The sequence below is a fragment of the Cuculus canorus genome, chromosome W (genome assembly GCF_017976375.1).
Source record: "Cuculus canorus isolate bCucCan1 chromosome W, bCucCan1.pri, whole genome shotgun sequence".
Lineage (NCBI taxonomy): Eukaryota > Metazoa > Chordata > Aves > Cuculiformes > Cuculidae > Cuculus > Cuculus canorus.
The window spans coordinates 687,867-705,171 of NC_071440.1; positions in this window are offsets into that span (position 1 = coordinate 687,867).

Here is a 17,305-nt window from a genome sequence, read left to right on the forward strand (position 1 = left end):
TTGTTTAGCCTTGAGAAGAGGAGGCTGAGGGGAGACCTTATTACTCTCTACAACTACCTGAAAGGAGGTTGTGGAGAGGAGGGAGCTGGCCTCTTCTCCCAAGTGACAGGGGACAGGACAAGAGGGAATGGCCTGAAGCTCCGCCAGGGGAGGTTCAGGTTGGATATCAGAAAAAAATTCTTCACAGTAAGAGTCATCGGGCACTGGAGCAGGCTGCCCAGGGAGGTGGTCGAGTCGCCTTCCCTGGAGGTGTTTAAGGAACGGGTGGATGAAGTGCTTAGGGACATGGTTTAGGGAGTGTTAGGAATGGTTGGACTCGATGATCCAATGGGTCTTTTCCAACCTTGTGATTCTGTGATTCTGTGATATTGTTATGTAAAGATGTGAATGACACCTGCTGAAGATCAGAAATAAATATTCCTTGGCTCAGTGGTGATTTACTAGGGAAGCTTAAATTGTGTTTTCTTGTGAGTAGGTAGAGAAAAGCAGGAGTGAAGTTGAGCCTAGGGAAGAGTGGAGGGAAGGCATTCTAAAATGTAGTCTTACTTCTCATTAGTCTAATTTATTACCAATCAAAGTTGGTAGGGTAATTTCACCAAGTTGAGTCTGTTTTGCCCATGGTTGTTCGGTGATCTTCCTGTCCTTATCTTGACCCACAAGCCTTTTGATATATTTTCTCTGCCTCTGCCCTGTCCAGCTGAGGAAGGGAGTGACAGAGCAGCTTTGGTGGGCACCTGGTGGCCAGCCAGGGTCAACCCACCACATATACTTATCTAAAAACAACTGTTTCACACTAAGAATTTAAATGTTTTCTATGTTTTGTTTTCTACTGCTTCACCCCCATATTTATATTGACAGTGTAATAGTAAAAAAAAAAAAAAAAAAAAGCCAACAAAAACTTATTTATGACATTAGCATAAATAAGTAGAGTGGATTTTGCACTTTAAAATGGTGTACTGCATGGACACTGTTCAATAAAGGTTTAACCCAACATGAGCATCACAGTTTACAATGCCAAAGACTGATTATTTTTGCAGCAACCTAGTTTTCTTCATGCTAGCTTGGATTACTGTCTGCAGTGAAAGTACTGGACAAATGCTTTTTTTCCTGAAGTGATTATTAACATCTCAGAAAATGGTACACTGAGACAGTTCCTGGGGTAAAAATGGATAGAGTTATCACATGGATGTCTGCTTGTCATAAGCAAGGGTATTTGTAACTGCAGTTGTTTGGTTAATGGAAAGAAGTTCCTAAAATGCTATGTAGAACATGAGTAGCTTTTATGATGTAAAGACTGCCCTCCTGTCTGTTCAAAGAAACCTTTGATCAATGTTAATTTGTTGCATGCTTGTCTCTATGTATATCCTACTTTTTTAATCCATGATTTTTATTTTTAGAGATTTGTCAACATATGTTGTGTAGTCCTGTTTTGGTAGTAGTAGAACTAGTCTTCCTGATTCACTCTGAGATTGCTATAAGGAAAGTTCATATAATTTTCTTGTTTTCACACAGCATCTGTTATGTTACTGTTCCACAGTAATGTACTTTTTATCTATCAAAACAATTTGCAGTAACCTGCGGAAAATGTTTGGAGTGTTTGGGGACAGATGTTTTGGGGGTAATATTTTGTAAAAAAAATTATCTAGCTCTTTTTCCCCGCTCCTCCTATAAATTTGTTCATGCCTTGGTATTTTAATTTTGTGGCACTGTTTTGCAGGAAACTGAAATGTTTTGCGGGTTTTTTTTTTTCTGTGATTGCTAAGGAGTTTTGCAACATGTTCCAGTTTCAGCTTTTGAGAATGGAATTACAAAGGTCACGCTTGGATGCATTTCTTGCTAATTCTGTTAGATTACTAGATTATCTGGCTGAGACTTTTTGTTCTGTAGTATGAGCACCTGTTGAAAAGAGATAAAGTGTCTGTCAGGACTATAAAATTACAAGCTTGTGATATGCCTTGTGAAAAGGTAAGAAGAGGGAAATGTGCAGCTAAATAAACTAGTTATTTTCTGAACTTTTTCTGGACATATTCCGGAAATAATATTTGTATAATAATATTGTAATAATGGTTGGTGATACCTGCCTATTCCCTTTCTGGAAGAAAATGCAATTCTTAATCTACAGTAAGGTTTAAATTCTTATTGCTCCAAATTTTATACTTACTGTAGTGCTGATTTCCAGATTCTGATTCTCTCGCTATGGTAAATGGGCCATAAGGCCATATAGTCAGACTCTGAAACGTCTCAATTCTGTGTGTTTGCTGATCTGCAAGAAAGTTTTAGGGTTGACTGACAGGGATCTGTTGTTCATAGAACGGTTTGGGTTGGAAGGGCCCTTAAAGATCATCCAGTGCCAACCCCCCTGCCATGGGCAGGGACACCTCCCATTAGATCAGGTTGCTCCAAGCCCCATCCAACCTGGCCTTGAACACCTCCAGGGATGGAGCAGCCACAACTTCCCTGGGCAACCTGGGCCAGGGCCTTCCCACCCTCATTGTAGAAAAACTTTCTTATATCTAGTCTTAATCTCCCCTCTTTCAGTTTAAAAACCATTCCCCCTTGTCCTATCACAGCAGGCCCTGCTAAAAAGTCTGTCCTCATCTTTCTTGCTACATCCCCTTTAAGTATCAAAAGGCCACAATAAGGTCTCTCAGAGCCCTCTCTTCTCCAGGCTGAACAACCCAAACTCATCCTTTCTTCATAGGAGAGCTGTTCCATCCCTCTGGTCATTTTTGTGGCCTCCTCTGGACCCACTCCAACAGGTCCATGTCTTTCTTGCGCTGAGGGCTCCAGAGCTGGATGCAGTACTCCAGGTGAGGTCTCACCAGAGCAGAGTAGAGGGAGAATCACATTCCTCATCCCATCTTCAGAAGGATGGAAAAAAGGCACATATGAACTAGAACAGGGAAATAAATCACCTTGTTGCAGGGATACGTTGTTTATCTGCTTTCCCTGTGTATTGGGTTTGCATGGCAAGGTTTTAGTAATGAGGATGCTACAGGGGTGGCTTCTGTGAGCAGTCAATGTGGTAGTTCTAAAAGACTAAACTGCCACAAAAATGTACTAACACAAAACTAGATACTCTTCATAAAAGTATAAGCAACAACATTAAGAGTGCTTTTAATTAAATAGTTAAATTTGCAGAAAACATGATCTCTTAACAACTACAAAATTCTATGACTTTAATGAAAACAGGACAGAAATCTTATCAAATCTGAAGTGGCAGGGTAGTATTAGGAAAATATATTATGCAATTATCATTCTCTAATCGACGCGGTTCGGTAGCAGACACGGTAAGTGCTGCAGCCGGGGCACTAGATCAAAGCGGAGGGTCACTTTCCAGAGCGGGGTAAGCCCAGGAACCCTGAAGGGAGCCCGGCGGGACGGGCCGGACTCCTGGAAGCCCAGGCTCGTACGTGGGTGAGGGCGGTCCCGGAAGCGGGTGCGGGAGTTTTAAATGTTCTTCAGGGAGTGCAGTGAACAGGAGCGTACAAACAGAGGCGGGCTCATCAGAGGGGCGGGCTCGAACAGTTGGCGAGAGCAGTTCACGAAGGCAGGGCGTGCAGGGAGGGCGCAGTCTCTTTCTGTGCTCAGGAGGTGAGTTCGGTTGGTGAGAGGAAGCCCAGCCATGGTGTCCGCCCAGCAGGAGGCTGCATCCTCCACACCTGCCAGAAGGGACACGTCAGTCCAGACTGAGCTCCCAGGAAAACACGCAGCCGTCCAGGTCTCAGGCTGGAATGCCACCAGCTTGCACTGGAAACAGAGGGCAGCAAGGGCAATGGCCGCATAAGGCGCAAGCAGGTGGACGGACGGACTGGAGGAAAACACAGAGGAAGATGCACCCACATCAGAGCAGGGGCAGAGACCGAAACGGCATAAACGCTGTATTGCCACAACTGCCACAAGGACCAATAGGACAGTCATAGTTGTAGGAGACTCTCTATTGAAGGGGACAGAGGGTCCAATATGTCAAGCAGACCCCACTCCCAGGGAAGTCTGCTGCCTCCTAGGAGCCCGGGTAAGGGATGTGGCCAGGGAACTTCGCAACCTGGTGAGGTATACAGACTATTACCCGTTACTGCTGCTCCATGTGGGAGAGGATGAAGCAGCAGTAAGAAGCCCAAGGGACATTAAAAGAGATTTTAGGGCCTTGGGATGGCTAGTGAGGGAATCTGGGCCCCAGGTGATTTTTTTCTTCCCTCCTTCCAGTTATGGGTGGTGACATAGCACACCTCAGATGGGCCCAGTCTATTAATACATGGCTCTATGGCTGGTGTCAGCGCAACAACTTTGGGTTTTTTGATAATGGGATGGCCTACACAGCACCAGGATTACAGGTATCAGATGGGCGCCACCTTTCTCAGAGGGGGAGGAGGGTCTTTGCCCAGGAGCTTGCAGGGCTCATAGATAGGGCTTTAAACTAGATGTGAAGGGGGACAGGGATAACATCAGGCTAGCCTAGGACCAGTGGTGGGAGGACAAGTGTCAAGGGTCAGGTGTCAGGGAGGATACTTCCCTCAAAGACCCTATAGATAATAAAGGGTCCACTAGGAAGGTGATGCGACCGGCAGCCCAGCTGAAGTGCCTTTACACAAACGCATGAAGCTTGGGTAACAAGCAGGAGGAGCTGGAAGCTACCATGCTACTAGAAGTTCAAGATCTTGAGGGATATGGGACAGGCGAGGAGTACAATCAGGACCCTAAATTTCAGGAAAGCAGACTTCCATCTCTTCAAGCAGCTACATGATAGGACCCCCTGGGACATGGTCCTTGGGGACAAAAGAGCAGATGATTGGCAGAGGTTGTTAGACTGGTTGCATATAAAATGGGGACACTCAGGCACACAAGATCTGTATCAGGAGGCATTGGCTAGAGGATGGCCGACAACTCAGGAAAAGTGTACTCAAATAGTTACGGGATGTGCCTCATGTCGTTTGAGATTAACTCAGGATCACCCAGCAAAAGCTCCGCCTTTGCATATTCGAGATCAAAAGACACTGTGGCAAACTTGGCAGATAGATTATGTTGGACCATTTAGACCCTCCAGTGGCAAGAGATATATATTGGTAGGTGTGGAAGTAATTTCAGGAATTACCATGGCTACCCTTGTCCCAAAAGCATCAAGTAATTACACAGTGTGGACTCTCCAGGAATGGTTTGGAGTACTTCCCCTCGCGGAAGAGATACAGAGTGACAATGGCTCACATTTCACTGCCCAAGTGGTACAGGACTGGGCAAAAGAGGAGGGAGTGCATTGGACCTTTCATACTCCGTACTACCCACAAGCCAACGGAATAGTAGAACGCATTAATGGTTTGGTCAAGAAGTATGCCAAAACAACTGAGGTGAATTGGGACCTCCGTGTATCCAAAGCAGTATTTCTGATCAATAACCGATGGACTGGTGGTGGGAGTCCAAAAATGAAAGCCTTTTTGTCCTCAACACCAACCTTAGTTCCCGTAGATAACAGGAAATCAGGCCAATATCCTGATAAATATTCAGGATAACCAGTTTTGGTAAAGCTGCCTCATATCGGCAATGTCCCAATGATACTGACCAAACCCAAAAACGTTTATACGTGGGAGGCTCAGGATTACTCTGGGAAAACACATTGAATCTTAACCAGATGGATCTTCCCGTCCTTTTAATAGGATGGAGAAATGTTTCTTTTGTCTTACAGGCAATGAATTGTACCTGGCACAAAGGACTTGACTGGATCGAGACTGACTGTCCCGCAGGACAACTTCTGGCTGCATTACTTATAGTTATCACCTTAATTGTAATTGTAGTGTGGAAACTCAGGCTTTAACCTGTTAAGAACAATAGGCATTGTTTATATATGCTTTATGATAATTGTGTGAATAGTTTTATGGTTAAGGATAGGTGTTGATAGACCTAAGTGGATTAAGAATTAAGCAATTCTTGCTATAATTATGTATGAAAATTTTGTATTAGTGCTAGCAAGTGTATTTTTTTGTGTGTTGTATTTGCATGACATACCATTTAAGGTGAATTGGAAAAAGCAAACTGATGAGATAATAACTGATAATTTAGCTTTTGAAATAGTTAAGGGGTTTATCTGTTTGATGACAATGCCCAATTAATATTCATTTGGACAAAAAATTTCTTTGGCCTTTAGATCAATCTTTATGCCAGGAAGTTTGATCCGGATACATCAGTTTGCCATTGAGAATATCACTTGGCAAGTGTCACTATTAAGTAACTGGTCACAGGTAACCTTTGGGGCCATGAACCGTCAAATACAGGCTCTTTCTAAAATGGCTTTACAAAACCGGTTAGCATTAGACATGATTTGGTAAAGGAAAAGGGTGTATGTGGGTTATTGAATTATTCTATTGATGAGTGTTGTATTGCTATACCAAATGTATCATCCACAGTGGAAGAAGCTCAAAGAGCTTTAGCAACTATTGGAGCCCATACGAGTGAATTGTTTGTGAGAGCACAACCTGGAACCGATGGCCCTATTGGATGGGTTGCGGGGTTGTTACAAAAATTTGGGATTAGTATTCAAGGATGGTTAGCTTCACTGGTAGAATATATGATAGGATTGGTTATTATCATTGTGGTTATAATAATTGTGTTAGCTTGTGTTAAGCAATTGTTTGTGAATCTAGTGGTCAAACGTGAATGCTTTGATGATCACTTGTGAATATGACATGATTCCTATTATCGAGGATAACCATGGCGTTTGTTGTGATACTCCTCAATATTCTGACATGCTTTGCTTAAATTTAATAGGCATACAAGTGACAAAGCCACAGGGTGGAAATGACGTATCCCTCCCCCTCTTGAAGCTGCTGAAGAGGGCTGCTGCCTTGCTGAGTCACAGCATGGAGAGGGGCCAGATGGAGGTCTGGCGCCATTCCACATCAGCGTCCATATCAAAGCCCACCTGTGCAGCAAGGATGAGTCTGGGAGAATGAGCCATTATGTCTCTGCCACTCGTTTGCCTATCAGGATGACTAAACTGGCGCCTGGTCTTCCCCTCCCTTATCAGATTTACACCATAGATTTCAGAACAAAGACTCAGAGGTGATCCTCAAACCAGAAATATTAATAAGATTTGTGAAAGGAAATCTACATATGTTGTACTTGGGTGATTTAGACTATGAGGTTTTGTGATGGAAACATCCTTATCCTTGTCCCTGGATTTTCTGGATTCCTACGCAGTTGGTGGGGATTAAGCAATCCACCGTGTCCCATACCATCAGGCGCCACTGACCAAAGTAAAGGAGATGGGCCGACTGGTACCCCAGATGTTATCACTCCAGAATGGACTATAAGAGAATGAGAGGAACAAACCTTAATCGGAGTTCCCTCTCAGCTGGTCTGAGATCCCCCACCAACGTCAACAATCTACGAACACCAAACACCAGAGCGTTTGCAGAACATCTAAAGACTTTATCACTGAACTCCGTACAGGTTGTATGGTCCCTCACAAATCCTTATAGGATGCTAATATTGGTTAGACTTAAGCTTAATATTCTTGACTTAGAATTGTAATATTATAGGTAATAAACTAAATGTTTAAATACAATTCTGTGTCCTACTCTGTCTCCCTCGGGGTGTGACAATGCCCCATCCCTGGAGGTGTTCAAGGCCAGGTTGGATGGGGCCCTGGGCAGCCTGATCAAGTGGGAGATGTCCCTGCCCATGGCAGGGGGCTTGAAACTAGATGATCTTTAAGGTCCCTTCCAACCCAAGCTATTCTATGATTCTCAAACCCACCCTAGGTAGGTATGGTTCTTAATACTGGTGTTTTGCTCAAGTGATTAAAATTAGGCTCTTGATTAGATAGCCTAGTTAGTCAAAGACTTAGTTCTTGAGTATGCAAACTAGTAACCTGGTATTTATATTTTCCTATACAGTCTCATGCTTTAATCTCATTATCATTTGGTTTCTTGAAGAGTAGGGGAATCCCTGCTCCACTGCCATTGTCTTGGAACCAGCTGGCTTTATTGGAGACAGGGGAAGATTCTGGCAGCTTCTCACAGAAGCCACCTCTGTAGCCCCTTGGCTAACAACCTTCCTGTGCAAACCCAGTACACAGTAGAAATGATTTCTTAAATGTTTTTTAGGATTATATTTTTTTTAAATTAAATTAATATAATTTTTTTGAACTTTAGTGCTGAGCCTTTATTTCAAATTGAAAAGAAATCATGTGCAAATACTTTTTTTTTTTTCTTTAGGTGGAAGAAGACTCTTCCTCTTTCACGTTTCATTTCACAAGAGACTGGTTGAACCTAGTCACATAGGTCTTTCTGCCCTATTTCTTGCTGATCTCCATTGAAGTTGTGAGTGGAGAGTTGGATGCTTTATGTAGAACCCATAATTCTGTTATACAACTAAATGAAAATAAATCATTTTGAGTAACTAATAAATGGAAAGGATTGATTATTTTTGTTTATTTGCATTTGAACCAACAGCTTTGATTTTTGTCTCTGATAGAAAACCAATGCTTCCTAACCTGTTTCAAGCATCCCGGGAAAATGCAGCCGTCCAGGTCTCAGGCTGGAATGCCACCAGCTTGCACTGGAAACAGAGGGCAGCAAGGGCAATGGCCGCATAAGGCGCAAGCAGGTGGACTAGCTCCTCCGCCTGGTGGCAGACCTGAAAGAGGAAGTAGAGAGGCTGAGGAGCATCAGGGGTTCTGAGCTAGAGATAGACTGGTGGAACCACACCCTGAGCTCAAGGGCACAAGAGAAGACTTGGCCATAGGTAAGAGCTCAGGATCAAACTTTTTCTGGACATATTCCGGAAATAATATTTTTTTCTCATTGTGAAGACAAAAACTAAACCCAAAACTGCTACAAAAATGCCAAGCTTATATTTGTAACTACTTCTAATCAGACATGAGTTTATCAAATGTACCCTTTTTTGAAAAAGTTACAGCAATGAAATTTTTTTTTTTAAATTTGCTTAGATGACACTGTTTAACACCACAACATTTTTAAAGCTAATTGAGTCTGTAACAATATGTAGTTTTTTAGTGGCTTTGTTTGTTGTTTTGATACTTTTGAATCTTGACTGAGTGGGTAAATGTCTGTGGACCTTTGCAAGGACTTTGGAGCCTTCCATGGGTGGAGGCTGCATAGAATCATAGAATAGTTTGGGTTGGAAGGGACCTTAAAGATCATCTAGTTCCAACCCCCTGCCATGGGCAGGGACACATCCCACTAGATCAGGCTGCCCAAGGCCCCATCCAACCTGGCCTTGAATACCTCCAGGGATGGGGCAGCCACAACCTCCCTGGGCAACCTGTTCCAGTGCCTCACCACTCTCATGGTGAAGTAATTCTTCCTTATATCAAGCCTAAATCTGCCCCTCTCCAGTTTATACCTGTTCCCCCCGGTCCTATCCCCACAAGCCTTTATGAATAGTCCCTCTCCAGCTTTCCTGTAGGCCCCTTTCAGGTACTGGAAGGTCGCTATAAGATCTCCTCTGAGCCTTCTTTTCTCCAGCCTGAACAAGCCCAACTCTCTCAGCCTGTCCTCGTATGGAAGGTGCTCCAGCCCTCTGATTGCCTTTGTAGCCCTCCTCTGGACCCGTTCCAACAGTTCCATATCCTTCTTACATTGAGGATTCCAGAACTGGACACAGTATTCTAGATGAAGACTCACAAGAGAGGAATAGAAGGCCATGCTTCTTTTGACTTTAAAGGTCACCTCTAAAACCAGCTTCAAGTAGAACTCCATAACATCATCATTTTCCAGGTCTATCAAAGAATATTAGTGCATTGCCAAATAATTCCAGATCATAGAATCATAGAATAGTTTGGGTTGGAAGGGACCATCTAGTTCCAATACCCTGCCATGGGCAGGAACATCTCCCACTTGATCAGGCTGCCCAGGGCCCCATCCAACCTGGCCTTGAACACCTCCAGGGATGGGGCAGCCACAACTTCTCTGGGCAACCTGTTCCAGCACCTCACCACTCTCACGGTGAATTAATTCTTCCTCATATCAAGGCTAAATCTGCCCCTCTCCAGTTTATACCCGTTCCCCCTCGTCCGATCACTAGAAGCCTTTGCGAATAGTCCCTCCCCAGCTTTCTTGTAGGCCCCCTTTCAGGTACTGGAAGGTCGCTATAAGAGCTCCTTGGAGCCGTCTCTTCTCCAGGCTGAACAAGCCCAACTCTCTCAGCCTGTCCTCGTAGGGAAGGTGCTCCAGCCCTCTGATCATCTTTGCAGCCCTACTGTGGGCCCGTTCCAACAGTTCCATCACCTTCTTGTGTTGAGGATTCCAGAGCTGGACACAACACTCCAGGTGAGGTCTCACAAGAGAAGAATAGAAGGGCAGAATCCCCTCCCTCACCTTGCTGGCCACGCTTCTTTTGATGCAGCCCAGGATACGGTTGGCCTTCTGGGCTGCGAGCACACACTGCCGGCTCACGTCGAGCTTCTCATCAACCAGCAGCCCCAAGCCCTTCTCTGCAGGGCTGCTCTCAAGCACATCATCCCCCATCGTGTACTGAAATCGGGGATTGCCCCAACCCAGGTGCAGGACCTTGCACTTGGCCTGGTTGAACCTCACGTGGTTCTCACAACCCCACTTCTCCAGTCTGTCCAGGTCCCTCTGGATGACATCCTGTCCTTCCGCTGTGGCAACTACACCACTCAGCTTGGTGTCATCCGCAAACTTGCTGAGGGTGCACTCAATCTCGCTGTCAATATCATTGATAAAGATATTGAACAGCACCGGTCCCAGTACAGACCCCCGAGGGACACCACTTGTCATGGATCTCCATCTGGACATCAAGCTGTTGACCACTACTCTCTGAATATGACCATCCAACCAGTTTCTTATGCACCGTACCGTCCACCCATCAAATCCATATCTCTCCAACGTAGAGAGAAGGATGTTGTGGGGGACCATGTCAAAGGCTTTACAGAAGTCCAGACAGACCACATCCGTCAGCTTACCCGTGTCCACTGCTGCGGTTACCCCATCATAGAAAGCCACTAGGTTGGTCATACAGGATTTGCCCCTGGTGAAGCCATGCTGGCTGCCATTAATCACCTCCCTGTCCTCCATGTGTTTTAGCATAGCTTCTAGGAGGATCTGTTCCATCATCTTCACAGTCACAGAGGCTCTCCAACTCCTCGCTGCAATAGAGGCTCCCTAGCAACTCCTGCTCTGGATGATGTTAATGGGACAATTGATGATGTTTCTTTCTTAATTACTATGCTTATTCTCTTGTAGCAACAATTAGATGCCTTGTCTTGAAAGCTGTTACTGTTAACTCATTGTTGATCCCTACTAATAATTTGTTACCTTTCTTGCTGTAATAAGTTGAGTAAAACGATTTCACAGAGTATTTGAGAGTTTGAGCTTTTATGCTGACCACATTTTGTGCTAAAAGCCTTGTGGTAAAACAAGGGCACAACTGACAGTCTTTGGTGTGTATATTCTATTGATTTAACTTTGGATGGATATTTAGCTTTCTGAATTAAACATACTATTCTGTGTGGGTTTTTTCTTCAAGAGGTGTGAGATTAGCACATACTCAAATTTATAATTCTAATTCACACATAGGGAATTTTCCAGTTCTATTTTCCATCTGGTTACATTTCTGCTTGAGGCATTGCTGATGTACTTCTAACACATCTTACAGAGGTGAGCTGGGGCCCCTGAGGTAGTAGGAGCCAACAAGGAAACTTCCACAGAACAGCTTAAGGGGAATAAGGGATGTTCCTCTAAGAAGGCAATGTGGCCAACAGCCCAGCTGAAGGGCCTCTATACAAACACATGAAGCTTGGGCAACAAACAGGACAGATTGGAAGCTACCGTGATGCTTGAAAGCTATGATCTGGTTGCCATCACTGAAACTTGGTGGGACGAATCCCATGACTGGAGTATGGCTACAGCTGTTTAGAAGGAACAGACTGTGAAGGAGGGGTGGAGGCATTGCCCTCCATATCAGGAAAGAGATAGAACGCAGTGCACTTAAATTTTCCAGTGTAACCTAAATGTGAGGACCTTGAAGACAAGACCAAAAAGCTACATATATATTCACATGCTGACTAAACTTTGAGATGGTTCCCTCTCCAGAGTTATGCAAAGCTAATCTGAAATTTTCTCAAAATGCTGGTTGTTAGAGGAGCATTTAGCAATGGAAGAGCATAAGCTGATACAGCATTTTACCTGGTACAGGAGTAAAACAGATAAATCCAGAAACAAGCAAGTCAGCCTTCATGCTGGAAATTGAGTTGTGCCATTTTCTAGTGACACGAGAATCATAGAACGGTTGTGGGTCACAAGGGACCTTTAAAGATCATCCAGTTCCAAGCCCCCTGCCATGGGCAGGGACGCCTCCCACTGGATCAGGCTGCCCAGGGCCCCATCCAACCTGGCCTTGAACACCTCCAGGGATGAGGCTTCTACCATCTCTCTGGGCAACCTGGGCCAGGGCCTCCCCACCCTCAGAATAAAAAAATGTTTTCTTATATCTAGTCTGAATCTCCACTATTTTAGTTTAAAGCCATTCCCCCTTGTCCTGTTGCTACAGGCCCTGCTAAAAAGTTCATCTCCGTCCTTCTTAAAGGCCCCCTTTCAGTACTGGAAGCTGCTATAAGGTCTCCCTGGAGCCTTCTCTTCTCCAGGCTGAACAACTCCAGCTCTCTCAGCCTGGCCTCATAGCAGAGGTGCTCCAGTCTTTGCATCATCTCTGTGGCCTCCTCTGGACTCGCTCTAACAGCTCCATGTCTTTCCTGTGCTGAGGACTCCAGAACTGAACACAGGGCTCCAGTTGAGGTCTCATGAGAGTGGAGCAAAGGGGCAGAATCACCTCCTTTGCCCTGCTGGTCACACTTCTTCTGATGTAGCCCAGGAGCCAGTTGGCCTTCTTGGCTGTGAGTGCACATTGTTGGCTCATGTTGAGCTTCTCATCCCCCAGCACCACAAGTCGTTTTCTTCAGGGCTGCTCTCAATTCATTCTCTGCCCAGCCTGTAATTATACCTGAGATTGGCCCAACCCAAGTGTAGGACCTTGTTGAACTTCATGAGGTACACACAGGTCCACCTTTTGAGTCTGTCCAGGTCCCTCTGGATGGCAGCCCTTCCCTCCAGCATGCTGATCACATTACTCAGCTTGGTGTCATCTGCAAACTTGCTGAGAGTGCGCTTCATCTCGCTGTCTGTGCCATCGATGAAAATATTAAACAGCACTGGTCCCAGTACAGACCCGTGAGGGACACCACTCATCATGGATCTCCATCTGGACATCAAGCCATTGACCACTACTCTCTGAATATGACCATCCGACCAGTTTCTTATCCACCAAACAGTCCACCCATCAAATCCATTTCTCTAAATTAGTAGAGAGAAGGATGTTGTGGGGGACCATGTCAAAGGCTTTACAGAAGTCCAGACAGATCGCATCTGTTGGTCTTCCCATGTCCACTGCTGTGGTCACCCCATCATAGAAAGCCACTAGGTTGGGCAGGCAGGACTTGCCCCTGGTGAAGCCATGCTGGCTGCCATTAATCACCTCCCTGTCCTCCATGTGCTTTAGCAGAGCTTCTAGGAGGACCTGTTCCATGATCTTCCCAGGCACAGAGGTGAGGCTGACAGGTCGGTAGTTCCCAGGGTCGTCTTTTCTACCCTTTTTAAAAATGGGCACAATGTTACCCTTCTTCCAGTCACCAGGAACTTCTCCTGATTGCCAGGACTTTTCAAATATCATGGAGAGTGGCTTGGCCTCCACATTGGCCAATTCCCTCAGGACTCTGGGATGCATCTTGCCAGGTCCCATAGACTTATATATGTTCAGATTCCTCAGGTGGTCACGAACCTGATCCTCCTCTACAGTGGGAGGGGCTTTGCTCCCCCAGTCCCTGTCTTGTGGTCCATCCACTCATGAGGTGTGGGAGGAATGATTGACAGAGAGGACCAAGAGAAAATGTTCTTGAGTCCCTCGGCGTTTTCCTCCTCTGCTGATACGAGGTCACCACTTCCAACCACCAGTGTGGGTACATTCTCTTTAACCTTCCTCTTCTGATTGACGTATCTGTAGAAGCTCTGCTTGTTGGTCTTCACTTTCCTTGCTAAGTTCAGCTCCAGCTGCACCATGGCCTTCCAGTCCCCACCCCTACACAACTGGGCAGTGTCCCTATCCTCTTCCCAAGGTTCTCTGTCCCTGCTTGCACTGCCTGTGCAGTTCCCTCTTGCTCTTCAGTTTCACCAGCAGGTCTCTACTCAGCCATGCTGCTCTCTTCCCTTCCCTGCCCATTTTCCTGGATCTGGGGACTGAGCGCTCTTGTGCTTTCTGGAAAGCCTCCTTAAAGATCTGCCAGGTCTGCTCTGCTCCCTCATCCCCGAGTACCATGTCCCAGGGGTCCTACTGACTGACTCCTGGAAGGGCTGGAAGTCTGCTTTCCTGAGTTTTAGGGTCCTGACTATACTCCTCACCTGTCTCATATCCCTCAGGACCTTGAACTCCACCAGTGCGTGATCACTGCAGCCCAGGCCGCCTCTGATCTTGACATCACTGATGAGCTCACTTGTGTTGGTGACCATCAGGTGCAGTATCGCATCCCCTCGGGAGGGGGTGTCTATTACCTGGGTTAAGAAATTATCTTCAATGCACTCCAGGAGTCTCCTGGATTGCCTACAGCTCGCCATGCTACTTTTCCAGCAGATGTCAGGGTGGTTGAAGGCCCCCAGTAGGATGATAGCTTGAGAGTGTGAAGCCTCCTGTAGCTGGAGGAAGAAGGCATCATCAGTAGGCTCCTCTTGATCAGGTGGCCTTGTAGTAGACACCAACCACAAGGTTCACTTTGTTGCCTCAGTCTCTTATTCTCAACCATAAACTTTCAACCTGTTTGTGGCTGTTCTTCAACGACAGCTCTTCACATTCTATCCCTTTCCTGATATGGAGGGCAATGCCTCCACCCCTCCTTCACGGTCTGTCTCTGTTCAGCTGGATGGAGAGAGGATGGGGCGTCCTCTGTCACATGAGGCACGCCTGCCTGTTGGGTCTGAGACAGGGAGCATAGGATGTTGCTCCAGTGGTCAATCTCCCTCCCACACTCCCTGATGGTCCTCAGCCTGCTCACCTCCTCCCTGAGCTCTGTCACCAAGTGGAGGGGTTCCTCCACCCGAGCACACCTCCCACAGGTGAATTCCCCACTGGTGTCCAATACCAGTGCAAGAGGGGGGCGCGCCCTGCAGCCTGGCATCTGGGTGGCAGTGTGCATGCACTGGGGCTCTGTCTGGGAGGCTGCATCAGTCACGGCCAGTGCAGAGCTTGGAGAGGCCTTCATGTTCTGCCGAGTGGCCACCATCTTTCCCTGGTACTTCTGGCTGAGCTCCAGCATCCTGCCCACACCCTTGGCTGCTTACCCTGCCTCTCAAACTGCCACGTCACACCCTTCTGCCAGGCCACGCTCCTGTTTGCTGCATTCCTGTTGTTGGTGCTCCTTAGGGGCTGTTTAAATCTCCTGCGAATGCTTCCAGGAACTTCCCCTCCTTGTCAGTCCCTGGTGTGGGAGCTGCTAGGACCAAGAGTCAGGAGCTGCCTGCCCCTCGCTCCCTGCTTGATTTCCCTTGCTCCAGGGACCACCAGCCTGCCTCGATCTAGCACCCGGCTGCAGAATTTACTGTCCCTGCTGCTAACTGATGCCGATCGAGACTGTGTATGTCAGTCTTCAGCTGACAATGTACTTGTGTGGGAAAGCTGGTAAATACTGACACATGCAGTACACGCATGGGGACAAACATCAGTATGTGGCAAGGGTGGTGGTGACCTGTTTCACCTAGATTTCTGTTACTTGAGCTACCTTCTGTGGTGCATTGTGCCTTTGCAGACAAGAAAGAGAAACCAACCCTATCTTTGCAATACGATTCCATGCATAAAGGTACAGTGTTGATACAGTATACAGAGTATTTCAAAGTGGAATATTTTGATTTAAGCTAAAGTACAGTTAACTTTTGTCTAAGCAGTTGTGGTTTGAAAGTTAGACAGAATGTCCCTCTGAGAGCATGTTTTCTTTCTCTGATAGCATGTTTTCCTTAAAATGGTGTTTTTTAGACACTGTCCTTTCTTTGAAAATGATAACGTATTGAGTGAGGAATGATTTGTGCTAAACAGATGTCTCTTCTGTAATCACCTCTGTTTGGAGTCCTAACTAATCTTAAAGCCAAGGCCAAGCAGAGAGCTGGAGCCAGCAAAGTTGCAAAGTTTCATAACATTAAAATTAGACCTTGGACAGTAATAGAATATGCATAAGATTTCTGGGAAAATTTATACATATGCATGTAAGTGGGAAATATATTCTGTAACCAGCCTTTGTCTCGTTGCACGTGATTGATGGAGATCATTCCCGCATGTTGCCCAGGCCTGATAAAGGATGCTTGCTTTCTAAAACTCTAAAACGAGTCTTAGAGAGTTTTATGTGCCAGCATTTTGGGTATCATTTTGGCGACTCAGGCGGGACTTGCTTTCAGGATTTCGGATCTGTGGGGGTCGAGGATGCTTCAGCCGGAAACCGAGAAATTCTGGGGGGGGGAACCTCCACCCCCTCGGGGCGCCTCTTTGAAGCAAGGATTCCAATGGTAAGAGTTAAAGAATTAAAGCATCCTTTTTGGATTTCAGTTTGGTTGCCTGCTCACAAGTCAGTGGAGAAAGCTCTGCAGGGTTGGTCTTGAAAGGTACCTAATTTGGGTTTGGGGTTAAAGTCCCTGACTTGGTATTTTGGTATATTTGGTAATCCGAATTTTGGTATTTGGTAGTTTGGGCCCCAATTTGGTGCATAATCGTGATTTTTTGTTTCAGTTTGTTTCTCATTTATCTTTGTCTGTGACTGTCTTCGTGAGGGACTCTGTAACTGTCTGTGTGAACGGTTACTGTGATTGCCTGTGGGAAGGGTTAGAGTCCTAACTGGTTTAAATTTGGAAAACTGACTTTGGAACAGCTTGCTGACCTGTTTTATGTAAACTGACTTAGATAAAGTTTGTTGATTTGTTCTGTTTAAGATCTTGAGACTGCAATCAGTTTCGGTTTGCTTGTGATCTGCCAGCAATCACCTGTTTTAATATGCGTGCAGGATTATTACGAGGAGGGGTTTGTGTTGTTTAGAAATCCCCTCTGGGGTGCACTTTAATGCATTGGAAACAACTAGGTGGGCCTCCAGGAGGAACAGCAACAAAAGAAAATTTAATTAAATGCTGTAATCAGTGGTGGCCATAGTATAAATCAGATGAAGGAGAACATGGTCTGCTAATGGGTCACTGAGTTATAATGCTTGGTTGCAATTAATGCTTTTTCTAAGAAGGGAACAAAAATGGGA